Genomic DNA, 16,165 nt, shown 5'->3' with positions numbered 1-16,165 from the left:
CTTATTTAGGCGTGATTTCCTTACCAATTTCAGTCTATTTTTGGCGTAGAGGAGCTGCTAATTTCAGACCAATTAGCCTTAATTTTAGGTTTCTATTATTTAGTCCTTTTTTGTTCTATCTACTTTCCAATGTTGGAACCAATTTAATTTCCTTTCCATAGCAAGCAGGTAGTCTTATTTTCAGCCATACTTTATAATTAGCATGCACTCATTGTAATGAGGAGATCATGAATAAAAATACAAAAAAAAGTGAGGTTTGCTTCTTCTATTGGTTCTTCAAAGAACTTGTGAACTTATCAAGGATTCTTCCTTGTGGCGTTCAAACTTTATACCTTCGGTTCGCGTTTCATTTATAAACATTGGGTCGAGGGTTGTTACTTTATACCTTTGGTTCGCGTTTTATTTATAAACGTTGGGTCGGGGGGTTTTCTATCAAAAAAATATGAATTTTAGCTTTTTTGGGTCAGTATTCCAATATTGTTGTTGGGTCTCAAAAGTGAGTCGATTGTGGTTCGCATCATTTGGTATCAGAGCACAAGCTCTAAAATTAGGTTTACTACCCTTTTTTCATCTTTTGTTCAACATTTCCGTAGATCTTTGCCAAAAATAAAATTTTGGCAAAGATCTACGGAAATGCTGCAATTGCTGCCTTTGCAGTGAGTGCGCTCGAGCGTACTGCAGTTGCGCTCGATCGCACTTGCGTTGTGTACGAATGAAGATGCGGCAGTTGACGAGCGCAGGTGCGCTTGACTTGCTGTCTTGGCCCCGAGTGCGCTCGATCGTAGTAGGGCTGTGACCGATCGCACTAGCAGGGGCGTGCGGAAGGTGCTGCGGCAGAACTGTAAAACAAGCCAAAAAAATAATAAAAAACAACCAAAAGAAAAATCTTTTTTTTTTTTATTAGTAATTCGAATAAAACAAAACAAATTGCTGGAAAAAAAACAAAATGCTAATTATAACTAGTAGAAGAATAAAACTAATCTAGAAATAAATTGGTTTCCAAAAATAAACAATTCCCCGGCAACGGCGCCAAAAACTAGTTGTGCAAATTTTAATATACTCGCAAGTGCTGAAAAAAACAAAACAAAACAAATTGCTGAAAAAAAAACAAAATCCTAATTATAACTAGTAGAAGAATAAAACTAATCTAGAAATAAATTGGTTTCCAAAAATAAACAATTCCCCGGCAACGGTGCCAAAAACTGGTTGTGCAAATTTTAATATACTCGCAAGTACACGAATCGTTTGCAATATAATGTTTTGCAAGTGCGAGGTCGAACCCATAGGGAATTGTGTTTTTTAAAGAGCAATGTATATCTAAACTAATTAAGATTAAGATAAACTAGGAGATAGAATATTAAGGTTTGGGAATTCATACTCACCGAATTATAACAACATACTTCCATGCTTATCAATATTAATCTGAAGTTCTCACAATTAAAATCTTAGATATGTTTTACTATGCTTCAAACAATTAATCAAAACCATCCCATGTATCCATTCATTGCACAAATCACAAGAGGAATCCAATATCAATTAAATCATCAGATGTATTATTAAATCACAAAAGATATCCAATCTTAATTGAAACACCAAATGTATCCGTAGAACAAATCACAAGGGATATCCAATTATTTACGCAAATAAAATCAAGCAATCAATTATGTGAAATTATCTTAAATCCTTGAATCATTCAAGAATCACTCCACACATTGAAAAGAAGTAAAACAATTGAAATATTAAACCCAATAAAATCAAATAAATAAAGACTTACATGAAAGTATTGATGTTCTTCATCAGTGAGGCTTCATCCCCAACCTTAGTTGGGAATTTAGCTCCACATAAATATGAAATCTAAATCTAAAGAAAACCTAAACTAAAAAGAGAAAAACTGTAGAATTTTGCTCTCTGGAATTCTATATCTTTTCTTGAATGCAATGAAGTCTATTTATAGGCTTAGGAAAGTCCTAGAAGCCCTATTAAACCTAGATAATTTGGAGGTCTGTCTCCCAGCCAAAATGGAAGTCTGAAATGGGAATATGATTCGTCCAGATTTGTGTCCTTTTATTGCGGGGCGATTTTTGCATAGTAACCTTCCGAAATAGGAAAATCCTATTTTTCAACGAATTGTAGCATTTTGAGTTAGCTTTCCATTGCTGCTTGAATCACTTTAATCGGATCTTTTAGCGGAAAGTTATGGCAAAAATACTGAGACATGTGCAGAATCTGAATATGAATCCAATCCGAAATTTTATCCAATCTGAACTTTAATCCAATCTGATCTTTAATCCGATTTAACCTTTTCTTGGATTTGGTTAAACTTAACCACGTCATCTAGGTCTTCTCAAAGTATATTTTCTTCTGTAAAGTAGTTTTCTTTAACGACCTACAAAATACAAAAAACACAAAATTAACATAGAACATCAGATAATAACACAGTTAAAGGATTATCACAAGTAAATTAAGGGGCCCAAATATGCATTATTTGGCACACATTAGCCTCAATCTAACCCTCCTATAGAGTTAGTTACACATAATGAAAATAAAACTAAAAAGAAAAGGGAATGAAAGAACCGAAAACCGCTCCTAGAAGTAGCCTCCAAATTCCTCCTCCAAAGTTGTGTCTATTCAAGGATGATTATTCTTAAGGTTTAAAGGTCTATTTAAAGGGCTTTAGAAGTCCTTGTTACACTAGTAAACCTAAAAAATTCCTAGGGTTTGGTCCTATTACTAGTCCGACTTGGAATACCCTAATATGGAAGGAAAGGGCATTCTGGCTGTAGCTCATTGTTCTCCAGCGCACGGGTGCGATCGATCGCAACCCATGTGCGCTCGATCACAGTGCACTCGATCCCAAGTCACTTGCGATCGATTGCACTACAAGAGACTTCAGTTTTTCCCAAATTTGCTCTTTGAGCTCAATACTTCCAGGTTGTCTTCCTTTTCTTCCTAAAGTCTACAAAGACACAGAAAACACAAAAAAGGAATAAAATGGCATAAACTAACAACACTAAGGAATTAACACATATAAGTATAAGGGCTAAAATATAAATATTTTGGCACTTAACAGTGGTATGGATTAGTTATTTAAATCAATATGGATGATCGAGTCTTGGGTTTAATAGAGTAACAAAAGAATTCCTCACAAGTTATTGGGTTAATCAACATGGAAAACTGGGAGTATATACCCATGCCCTAGGTTCCGTGTGTTTGTCGATTTCCATAGATTTATGCTTTCTTAAAGAACAACTTAGTATACATCCATGCTAAATCTTTTAAGAAAGAAAAGAGTTAGAGTATACACCCATGCCTAATTCGTTGCTTAGGAAAATTTATAGCTTAAGGAGTATACACCCATGCCCTTAGGTTGGCAAACATTAAGTATTCATAATATGATTAAAGCATTGGCATATTGATTTATTATTTGAGCATGATTAGTGGTGGATATCGAAGCCCTACTTTTATCTTTATTAACTCAAAAATCAATCTTTGTTTAATTTTAGCTACGAAATTTATTTTAAGCAAAATTTACGGCAATCCTCATGGGAATGATCTCATACTTGCACCCTATACTACTATATTGATCTTGTGCACTTGCGAGATAAACGTACATTTATTTGCCTATTAATTTAGGTGGATATTTGCACAACAAGTTTATGGCGCCATTGCCAGGGATTGCATCAAATTTTGTTTAGAATTATTTTCCTTTAGTTTGGTTATTTCAATTTTCAATTTAAATTCCGTTTTTATCAAAAATAAAAAATATTTTTTGCTTTTCTGTTTTCTGCTCTGTTTCAGCTCTGTGGCATCCTGCATTTTGTAACTACGATCTAGCGAAGACCGAGTGCGATCAAGCGCAGTTCCAGAGGACATTCGAACAGCAGTACTGAAGCTACTGTGACTGCAGGGGCAAATCTTCTTCTGCAATTTCGTCGATCTCAAGCCTCAACCATCCTCTCACTCAATCCAAAGATTGAGCTGACTATTCGACAAAGGCCTAGAGACAACTCCAGCATGGAAGAAGAAGAAGTTGAGGAAACAATGGAAGATCTTCTAGAGAACCCACCGCCAACGCAAAGACCCATGAAACAGTCTTTCATCCGGCAAAAACCTCAACCAACCATCATGCATCGTTTATAAACCGGAGGCGAAAGACTATTACTATATATCCCCGCAAATACTCAATGCTTTGACTCACTTCAAGGGCACAACTACTGAGGACCCACACTTGCACCTTAAAGAGTTCTTTGATCTCTGCAACCTTCATCACATCCAGGGCCTAAATTCGAAGGGAATCAGGTTAGTCTTGTTTCCTTTTTCCTTGAAGGATAATGCTAAGTTATGGTATAATTCCTTGCCTGCAAATTCCATTCGTACTTAGGAAGAGCTGTCCAATAAGTTCCTAAAGAAGTTTTTTCCTGGCTCAAAAGACAAGGCAGCTTAGAAGGGAGATTCAATCTTTTCAACAGAGAGATGGGGATCTTTTCTTCGAAGCATGGGACCACTTCAATGCGCTACTTCTCAAGTGACCAAATCACAACCTACCTCAAGGTGATCCAATACAAGCTTTTTATGAAAGTTTAAATGATATTAACAAGGGTGTTGTTGATTCAGCTTGTGGAGGTGTGCTGATGGAAAAGAGCAGTGAGGAAGCCATAGAGATCTTCGAGACATTGAGTGAACACTCCCAACAATTCTCATCCAGAGGGAGGCAAGGAGTAAAGAGCAAGGGTATGTATAAAGTAAATAGCAGAGTGCAAGATCTGATGGCTGTCACGCAGAAGACATTAAATATGATTGTAAACGCCATGACTACTCAAACCATCTCTCTCGTTCAGCCAGCTACCCAACTCTAGGTATGTGCCATATATTCTCATTTTGATCACACTACTGAGACTTGCCCCTTGTATTCTTTTGCAAATCAGGAGCAAGTAAACTATGTGGGACAGAATAATTATCCTCCCAAGAACAATCCCTACTCCAACACCTACAATCCAGGGTTGCGAAACCACCCCAATTTCCCATGGAGTAACAATCAGAATGCTCTGAACCCTCAAGGACAGTAAAGGAACTCCCAACAAGCAAGCCAACCAATTCAAGAGTCAAAGAAGAATGACCTAGAGAGTATGGTACGCACCCTGGTGATTACACAACAGGACTTTATGACTAATCAAAAACAATTCAATGCAAGGACCGATCAAGCGATTCAAAGAACCGATCAAGCCATTCAAAGACTGGAAGTACAAATGGGGCAAATGGCTAAGGTGCTTAGTGAAAGAAAGCAGGGTGAATTTCCAGCCCAAACAATACCTAATCCAGGAGGTCACCAACAACTGAAAGCTGTAACAACTCTCAGAAATTGCAAGGTCATAGGAACTGAAGAGACAACACAAGCATCTCCAGATGAAGCCTCAACATCCAAGGTAAGTAAAATGGAGAAGGTGAATGCACCACCCTTCCCTCAAAGGTTAGTAAAGCCAAAAAAAGAAAAACAACTTCTAGACATTTTTGAGACTTTGAAAAAAGTAGAGATTAACATTCCTTTACTAGATGCAATTAAACAAATTCCCTCATTTGCTAAAGCTTTAAAGGATTGTTGCACTCATAAAAGGAAGTTTTAGCAGCATGAGACAATGGCTTTAACAGAGGAGGTAAGTGTGGTGTTGCTAAGAAAACTACCATCAAAGCTACAAGATCTATGTAGTTTTACCATTCCTTGCAGGATAGGAGACCATCTTTTTGAAAGGGCACTACTAGATCTAGGAGCAGGGGTTAATTTGAAGCCATACATTGTATATAAGACACTGGGTTTGGGGGAGCTTCAACCAACTTCTATCTCCTTGCAATTGGCAGACAGAAGCATCAAAAGACCAAGATGTATACTTGAGGATGTCTTGGTAAAGGTAGGTGAACTTATTTTACCTGCTGATTTCATTGTATTAGATATGGAAGAATCACCTATGCCATTGCCTTTGCCTATTATCTTAGGAAGACCTTATATGAAAACTGCTGATACAAAAATTTGTGTGAAAAAGGTTATTGTGAGTATAAAGGTGAATGGTGAGAAGATAGAATTCAAAATATTTAAGGCATTGCAATTAAATCAAGATGATTTAGAATGCTTTAAGGTATGTATGATCCAAAGTGCTATTGATAAAGTTTTCCAGGTTCATCGTAATGATCCAATGGAGGCCACCCTCACCCACAGTTTCACAAAACAAGACATTAAGCCAGATTTTGAAGATGTTACTAATGACATCATTGAAGCTGTACACCTCCTTGAGGCCTCTCCACCACGTTCAAGTAAGTACACATTCCTCTCTTTAAAACTCTTGTGCCTACTAATACTACTATTGTCCCTTCTATTGTCCAGGCACCAAAATTGGAATTGAAGCAGTTGCCAGAGCATCTTACATATGCCTACTTGGGAGAGAACAAAACACTACCTGTAGTAGTTGTTGCAAATCTAAGTTTTAGGGAAGAAGAGAAGCTGTTGAGATTTCTGAGAGAGCATAGAACTGCTTTGGGATGGACCATTGCTGACATCAGGGGAATAAGTCCAGCCAAGTGCATGCATCAGATCTTCCTTGAAGACGAAGCAAAGCCAACCAGGGATTCACAAAGAAGACTCAACCCACACATGAAGGAGGTAGTAAAGGCGGAGGTATTGAAACTGTTGGATGTTGGCATTATCTACCCCATCTCAAACAATAAGTGGGTAAGTCCAGTTCAAGTCATTCCAAAGAAAAGCGGGATAACAGTGGTGAAGAATGAAGACGATGAGTTGATACCTACAAGAATAATCACTGGTTGGAGGGAATGCATTGACTACAGAAGGCTGAACAAGGTGACTAGAAAAAATCACTTCCCTCTACCCTTCATTGATCAAATGCTAGAGAGATTAGCTGGCCATAGATACTACTGCTTCTTGGATGGGTACAGTGGCTACAACCAGATTGCAATAGCACCAGAGGACCAAGAGAAGACCACCTTCACATGTCCTTTGGTCACATTTGCTTACAGAAGGATGCCATTTGGATTATGCAATGCACCAGCCACCTTTCAAAGATGCATGATGAGCATTTTTTCAGACATGGTGGAAAAATTTATTAAGGTATTTATGGATGATTTTAGTGTTTTTGGTTCTAATTTTGATGAATGCTTGAATCATTTGAAGAGTCTCCTCAAGAGGTGTGAAGAATGCAATTTAGTGCTCAATCGGGAAAAATGCCACTTTATGGCTCAACAAGGCATTGTGTTGGGTCATTCCATTTCCAGCAAGGGCATTGAGGTGGATAAGGCCAAGATTGACATCATCTCCAAACTCCCTCCTCCTATGACAGTGAAGGGTGTAAGAAGTTTTCTTGGACATGCCAAGTTCTATAGAAGGTTGATCAAGGATTTCTCCAAGATTTCTAGACCCCTTCTGTGCATTGCTAGCCAACGAAGCCAAGTTTGAATGGTCTGAGGAATGCATGAATGCTTTCAACATATTGAAGAAGTTGTTCACATCTGCACCAATAATGATGGCACCTGATTGGAACCTTCCAATTGAGCTCATGTGTGATGCCAGTGACTTTGCCTTGGGAGCTGTCTTAGGTCAAAGAATCAATAAGGTTCCTCATGCTATTTATTATGCTTCTAGAACATTGAATGATGCTCAGCTAAATTATTCTACTACTGAGAAAGAATTATTAGCTATAATATTTGCTTTGGAGAAGTTTAGATCATACCTAATTGGTTCTAAGGTTATAGTATTCACTGACCATGCTGCTTTGAGATATTTGTTTGCTAAGAAAGATGCAAAGCCTAGATTGATCAGATGGGTACTATTACTGCAAGAATTTAACCTTGAGATTAGAGATAAGAAGGGCAGTGAGAATGTGGTGGTAGATCACCTATCCAGGCTACTTCATGAAGAAGAAGGAGATGAGCTTCCATTGAATGAAAACTTCCCAAATGAGTAGTTGTTTGCAGTTGAGGTCCAACTTCCATGGTATGTAGATATTATTAATTATATAACTGCCAAGGTTTTTCCTCCGAGTATGTCTAGTCAAGAAAGGAAGAGGTTGATGGCTATATCTAGACATTACCATTGGGATGACCCCTATCTATTCAAATTCTATCCTAATCAAATCATCAGAAGGTGTGTCTTAGAGGAGGAGCACCTGAGCATATTGCAGCATTACCATCAGTTTGCTTGTGGAGGAAACTTTGGGGCCAAGAGAACAGCTCTTAAGGTATTACATTTTGGTTTTTATTGGCCTAATGTGTTTAAGGATGCCTTTTTGTTTTGCAGCTCTTGTGATAGATGCCAGAGGATAGGTAACATCACATCCAAAAATTAGATGTCATTGGAAAATATTCAGGTGGTAGAGCTCTTTGATGTATGGGGTATTGACTTCATGGGTCCATTTCCTAACTCATATGGTTATTAATATATCTTGCGGGTGTGGATTATGTGTCTAAATGGGTCGAGGCTCTCCCCTTAAAGACTAATGATCACAAAGTGATTGTGAAGTTTTTGCAAGAAAGCATCTTTGTTAGGTTTGGGACACCAAGGGCAATAATCAGTGATGGAGGTAGCCATTTCAACAATTATGCCTTTGCTTCTTTAATAAAGAAGTATGGGATCACACATAAGGTTGGCACTCCATACCATCCTCAAACCAGTGGTCAAGTGGAGATAAGCAACATAGAGATCAAAAGCATCCTAAAAAGGACAGTGAATCCCAACAGGAAGGATTGGTCTCTATGGTTGAATGATGCACTATGGGCTTATAGGACTGCATACAAGACACCTATCGGTATGTCCCCATATCGGTTGGTCTTTGGGAAAGCATGCCATCTACCAGTGGAGTTGGAGCACAGAGTGTATTGGGCCATCAAGAAGTTCAACTTTGACATGAAACAAGCTGGTGACAAGAGAAAGCTGTAGCTAAATGAACTTGAAGAATGAAGGCGTGATGCATATGAGAATGCCAAGCTCTACAAGGAAAGAACCAAGGTTTATCATGATAAGCAACTAATTAGGAAGGAGTTTCATGTAAGATAGAAAGTGTTGATCCATAATTCAAGGTTAAGACTCTTCCCTGGTAAACTTAAGTCTAGATGGTTTGGTCCTTGTGTGGTCACCAAGGTGTTTCCCCATGGAGCTTTGGAGGTTCATAGTCCACCAAAAAAAAAAAAAAAAAAAAATAGACAAAGATTTGACACTCCAGTCTATCCAAGATGCAAAATAGTAGTACCTAAGCAGAACCACAGTATGGTTAAAGACGTTAAACTTAGCGCTTATGGAAGGCATCTCACATTATATCCTTTTATTTTAATGATTATTTTTCATTTTATTTTTGTATTTTTCCTTAAGTTTTTGTTTTCCATTGTTATGTTAGTATTTTGTTTTGAAGGGACAAGTGTGCTTCAATTCAAGTTTGGGCGTGTGCGATGAGCCATGCTAGTCCAGACAGTTCATCCATCTCCCGTGTAAGATCTTTCCATGTTATAGACACATTGGGGACAATGTGTAATTTCAGTTTGGGGGTATGGTATACACATTTACAAACACTTTGTCCCAGTTTTATTTTGTGATTTGTAAAAAGAAAAATAATAATAACAATAATAATAATAATAATAAAGAAAAGAAAAAAAAGAGAATATATATATATATATATATATATATATATATATATATATATATATATATATATATGCATGTTCAGTTTGTCTTAAAATTTTGGTTGAACTTAAAAATTGTGATTTGATTTCATTGGTGAGCTTAAAATTTTCAACACATGATCTAATGATAGAGTTTTTTAGTTTGGTTACTTGCTTTTGCAGTTGAGAATTCACATGTTTGATCTGATCTTACAAAAGCACATTAGCACATAATTTGTCGGGTATGACAGAAAGTCTGATGTGTGTGTTTCTATGTCTTGGGAGAAACTGGATGATTTATTAGATGGATACTTTGGCATATTTTTTTTTTTAAAAAAAAATGATCGTTGATAAGTTTTTAACTATGTAACTGGACCTCTTGTCTCAAAGCATTGAGTATTCACATCAAAAGGTGAAAATTTTTTATTTGGTTAATGTTATGGTTAGTTTGGTTCTGTAGCCTTTTGACTCGAGTTAGTAAGTCGTTAGGGGTGTTTTATACCTAATGCCCTAAAACCATCTGGTTTAGGAATCATTGGCCTAACACTCGCTACATGGGTCAATTAGAAAGCTTAAGGGAACCAAACATTGAATAGTCACCAAGAAAAAAAAAAAGAGAGAGAGAGAGAGAAAAAGAAAAGTTATGCCATAGTTATTCATTCTAATGGGGATTTCAGTGAACTTTGAGATATTAAGACATTGCACATTGGAAATAATTGGAAGTTTCATATTTGTGTGCTAGTTCACTTTACACTGTTTCAAATTTGTGATGCCTTAGCCTGTCTTTTGTAAGTAATTAGACTTTAAAATTCCAATTCATTATGAAGATGGAGTTTATCTTTTTAAGCTTGCAAATGAATGAAAATCATGGTTTTTGGTGACACTTGAATTTTGGATAACATGAACTCGTGCATGATATTTGTGGGTAACATTCCTAGAAAATCCTCACAAGACTTCACTCATCCTCTAGGGAATGCCTAGAGGTTTAAAAGGCTTGTTGCAAACGCTAAATGCAATCGTACATCCCATGAAACATGGATTTATCTTTTTGTTTTCTGTTTTTCATTTTGTTTTTAGTTTTGTATTGCAAAGGGACTAGCAATATATAAGTTTGAGGGGGTGTTAAGTGCCAAAATATATATATTTTAGCCCTTAACTTATATTTGCTAATTTCTTAGTTTTGTTAGTTTGTACAATTTTATATCCTTTTTGTATTTTCATGGTTTTATAGGTTTTTGGAAGAAGAAAAAAAAAGAAGCAATTCTAGAAGTATCGGGCTAGAGAGATAAGAAAAGGAAAGAAAAGAAAGAAAAGGAGTAGATGTCGGTCAATGAGAGATAAGAAGGAAAAGAAAGAAAAAAGAAAGGAAAGAAGAAGTTGGAGGCTGCCTTGATTGAGGGAAGGAAAAGGAAAAGAAATAATATAAAATAAAATAATAAAATGAATAAGGAGGTGTTGGCAAGGTGTTCTAAAAATGGGAAAGGAAGAAAAGTGAAATGATTTGGGTGCAGAGTTCCCAAAATTGACCTATCACTCTTAAAATAATTTGTCTAATTTCTTCTACTAATCAATCCTCAATTATTAAATCACCCTCAAAATTGATTCTCTAATATTCTGCTAAAAATCAAGCCTTATAAAATCGTCATATATCTTAAAACATCACATAAAATAATCTGAAATAATTTCTCTTACTATTCAATCTACCAATCTCCTATACTATTTCATATAATATTCATAGATCATATTTTCCTCAAAATTAATATCTTTGCCTAATATGAATATTAAAATAATCTTTATCACCAAATAAATTCCTTTAATGAGGGTTTTAAAATCTTGGGCGCTACAATCTTTCCTCCTTATTGAAATTTCGTCCTCGAATTTAAAGCCTACAATTTTCACATATCTTCCAATTGATCAACTTTGATTTAAAGTATCCTTCAATCATTCATCATAGCCTATAACTTCACAGTTAACTTTTATCATGCATCTCCTTCTCCTCTGAGAGATCTTATTCACAATCTAAGGTCTCGATTTTTGTAATTATTCCTATCTCAAAATATTTTAAAGAAAATTTATCCTTTAAACAACCTCAATAGCAAATAATTGAAATATTCATCCCACTATGAAAGGCGGCCCACAGCTCTATATAAATCATCAATTCCTTTATACGTCTCATATATTAACTCTTCTTGTAAAGTCCTAAAACATCAAATTAACAATTATGTGATCTTTAGTCCATACTTCAAAACATCATAATCCTTTTAGCAAGATCAAAGTGGTTTCCTCGATCTTATTAATTAGTCTTATCAAAAGAGGGTAAAATCATCCCTACATATATTTCCTCTAGTCTCTCAATATCCCAGATCATATACACAAAGTCTCAATATAATGCTAAGTTAATTATCGACATTATCACCTCAAAAATCCACACAAATAATAAGCATCAACATTCTGCAATTTATATCTAAAACATCATTACCTCATAATGCCTCAAAAGTGGCATCATAAATCGATTCATCTTAAATACAAAACTGTTTATATTTCCTTATCTCAAATCTTGTATCAATGCTGCAATCTCAGCGGAAATCTTCTATACTACAACATCTATGCTTGATAAATCATAAATGGGCAAAATAAACTCGCAAATATTATTCCAACTCAATTAAAATACATTATTATAGAAGATAAGATTCTCATAAGTTGGTTATTGGTACATCCTCATATTGCTTTATCTAGAAAGTACATATTTAATAAACATGCAAGAAAGGACATAGGTAAGTTTCCAAGCTAAAAGCCCAAAGATACCCATGTTAGATGTTCTCTCTCTTAGGTCTTGCAAGGTCGAGAAAAAGAAAAAGAAAGACAGATAGTCCTAGAAAGCACTTCAGGGCATGATATGTATGTGACTTCTTTCTGAGGCTTTCGAGACATACATATCATGTGCTCTCTATTTTTTGTCATGTAAAGTCACTAAGAAAAGAGGGAGATATTTAGCCTGAGAAGCATGATCAAGGATAATCTTGCTTCACTAGGATATAATCGAGAATAATCTTGCTTTAATGGTTTTCTATTGAGGGTATAAAAATTGGGTTTCATGAGTCAAGCAGTGATGCTACATCTTTCTCTTTGGTAATTGAGAATAACTCCGACTATGATAAAAGGTTGAGTTTTACGTGTATGGAAGGCCATTGCTCAAAAAAAATGTAAGTGAAGGAAGATGAATAGAGGGTATGCGTTGCAAATGGGAAGAGGTACGAATTTATAGGATGGGTTCTGGAAGATGAACACGTGCGTGTGGTGCGCATTGGCCTGACAAATCATTCGGCCGCACGCGTGGATTTCAAAGTCGTTGATTGAACAGTAAGTTTGACAAACGAGTGTCGTGAAAGTCAAAAGCGATGTCGGCCGTCATTATGAGGGGAGACAAGATCCGAAAATCACGAAAACTTTTGGACTAAAATCGTTCGTCACCCGAGGTCTTCTGTTGTACGCTCTTTCACTGTAGCTTTAACCGAGGTAAAAAAAAATTTCTTTAAAAGCTACACGGCTACTGCTTCTAGAAACACATAAATTCCTTCGCCTTCTGATGTCCAGTGTCTCTGCACACTTATTCCCAACATTTCTCCTCCCAAAGTTTTCCTTAAACCTCCATAAATGGTTGCATCATCATCCTCTATCAACAACATCGACTTAAACGTTGCTCCTGCAGTACAACCCAACGTACTAGCTGTATTCCCCAGCGTGCTTGTTGCACAATCCAACATGTTTGCCATACATCCTGACGTATGACAGCCAACCTTTACCTTCGATAACCGTCCTATCACTATCCATGATTTTGTCATGCTCCATGACTCGACTACCATGGCAATGGCTAAAGGTCTCGTAACTCCACGGGATCAATCATTGTTGTTGGGTAGGTCTAACACTAACACCATTAATGATTCCTTGGCATTCAGTATCCAAGGTACTGCTTTTGATTATGATTTGGCACGACATCTAAATGTTAGAAATGAGGAAATGAAAATCATAAGAAACCAAGTGGGGTCTTATAGCCGCTGCTCAAACACTACAAAAAGAAACATGTGGATTTGAAGCAGGAAAATACTAAGCTGAAGAAGCTAGTGGTGTCATACGCGGAAGACCTTGGAATAAAAGTGCTAGAAATGGAGGAGACTACCGAACGTCTCCAGTGACAACAAAACTCTGGGTCGATGTCCAGAACTGTCCCACGTCTCTCAGCCCAAGCTCTAGCCAAGTACCTCATTCGAAATAATTATTCTTTTTGATAACTCAAATATATGCAATATCTTCAATTCTACTCACGCTAAATTCTCTCTTTGCAGAAGTGATCTCTTGGAGCAGCTCTGTGAAAGTATCCGCTCATCATTACTACATGTCTCTTCATGCAACTCTTTTCTTTTTTTTTTTATTCGTATTAATAAACATTGGTCTGTATATTATAAGGAGCTTGTTCCCTAAACATTTCTATTTGCTTTGAAATTATAGCATATTCATGGTAGCTTCATATATACTCTTTGATTATTAGGCAAATCATACTAGTAGATTCCTAATACTCACAAAACATCAAGGTACACCCAATCACATATTAACAACCTCTAAAACACCTCAATATCATCAAACATATATCTTGTAAGGAGATTTAGATCCTATCACTATTTTGAAATGTCTTCCAACTTTTAACTCTATACTTCAAATTACCTCAAGAATAATAATCAATCATTATTACCTAGTGAATGAAAATTATACCTAAGGCCTTGTCATGTAACTAAAATTCTCATAATTTATTATCTACTAGTGTCTCAGTACTTTAAGTGTTATTCACAACCTAAGTGCACCAATTTATCCTCAAAACTTTAATCGTCACTTCAGTATAGTTTTCCACAATTACAGAAAACCTAACACATCAATTTTTAAAAACTACTTCAAGGATTTCATGAATTGTACCTTAAAGTCATCACGACCATCCGAAAATATCAAAATCCTTAAACCACAAATGTAAATGTCAAAATATTTTATAAATTCTAGGGTATACCTCATTTCATCTATCCCTGCAATACTTAAGCATTCACTTCATGTCTCTACGTAATCCTTATTCATCAATCCATATATTACAACCTCAATCATAGAGCCATTATTGTCATCAACCAAACCTTAACCATGATCAAAACGCATCTAAACTCTTATATCACCAATTCAGTTACAAGAATCATTTCACAACTTACATCCATAAGACCATTTTGTCACCAAGTCATTTACACAATTCATCTCACAACCTAAATCCATAAAACCATTTTGTCACCAGGTCAGTTACACAAATCATCACACAACCTAAATCCATAAAATCATTTTGTCACCAAGTCAGTAACACAAACCATCTCACAATCTAAGTCCATAAAACAATTTTGTCAACAAGTCAATTACACAAATCCTCTCACAACCTAAATCTATAAAACCATCATACGATTTTTAAATCATAATCAATAATCTTTTTTTTAAAAAAAAAAAATCCTTGGGACACCTCAAAATATACTTTTATCGATCAATACTCAAGAAAATTGCTGCTAATTCTAATGGGTAGATACTATAGATTACAACCTATCTTCCATCTAAAAAAAAAAATCCATCTTCGTCATCAACTAGATCACAATACCCAAAATCTCCTCATTACTCTCACTAAATCGATTTTTTTTTTTTTAACATGCGATGACACAACAAAAATATAAACCATTAGAAAAATGCTCATGCATCATTTATTAGAGACCACAAATACATACTCTACTTGGCCGGAATTTGGCTTCCCATTACACCAAATATATATATATATATATATTGAAAAGTCTACAGAACCTTGTAACATTTGCTCTGATACTATAATTGTAACATCCCCGACCCGTTAAGGCTAGATTTGTCACTTTTTTTTTCTTTTACAACACAAATTTTGAAAAGATCTATAAGGTCTATCAGAGTATTTAATACAAATTATTGGAAAAATAAATTCTACCCCCATTCCGGCATTCTATTCCAGCATGCTTTTTACCTGAAACAAGAAATAAAACTGATGAACCCAAAGGGGGCCCAGCAAGTAAAATCCACAACCATAAGCAGTTTTACTCCTTGTCCCGTTTTGAAAATTGGAACGCATAAAACATATGTTCCTAGTAATTTTTTTTTTTTTTAAGAAAATGAGAAAGCAAATAAAGGCGTAACAATATACATATGCAGCCATCCCATTTCAGCTACGTATGCATACTGATATGTCTAGCAATAAAACATCATCATAAATCAAATAAGTTTCTTATTATCATTATCACATAATTAGGCCCATGTACATTGTTACCCCCGTAAACTAGGGTTGCGCGGCCCTTGCGACCTGGGATGAGATACTGTGGCCACAGCCCCTTCCCCTTGGCAAGTCGATTAACTCTAGGTGCACTCAGTATGGCAAAAACTGATGGAACCACCTTCTGGCAGAGCCTCTTTCAGTGGTTGC

The sequence above is a fragment of the Corylus avellana genome, chromosome 7 (genome assembly GCF_965113065.1).
Source record: "Corylus avellana chromosome 7, dhCorAvel1.hap1.2, whole genome shotgun sequence".
Classification (NCBI taxonomy): domain Eukaryota; kingdom Viridiplantae; phylum Streptophyta; class Magnoliopsida; order Fagales; family Betulaceae; genus Corylus; species Corylus avellana.
Note: the sequence above shows the minus strand (reverse complement) of the source record.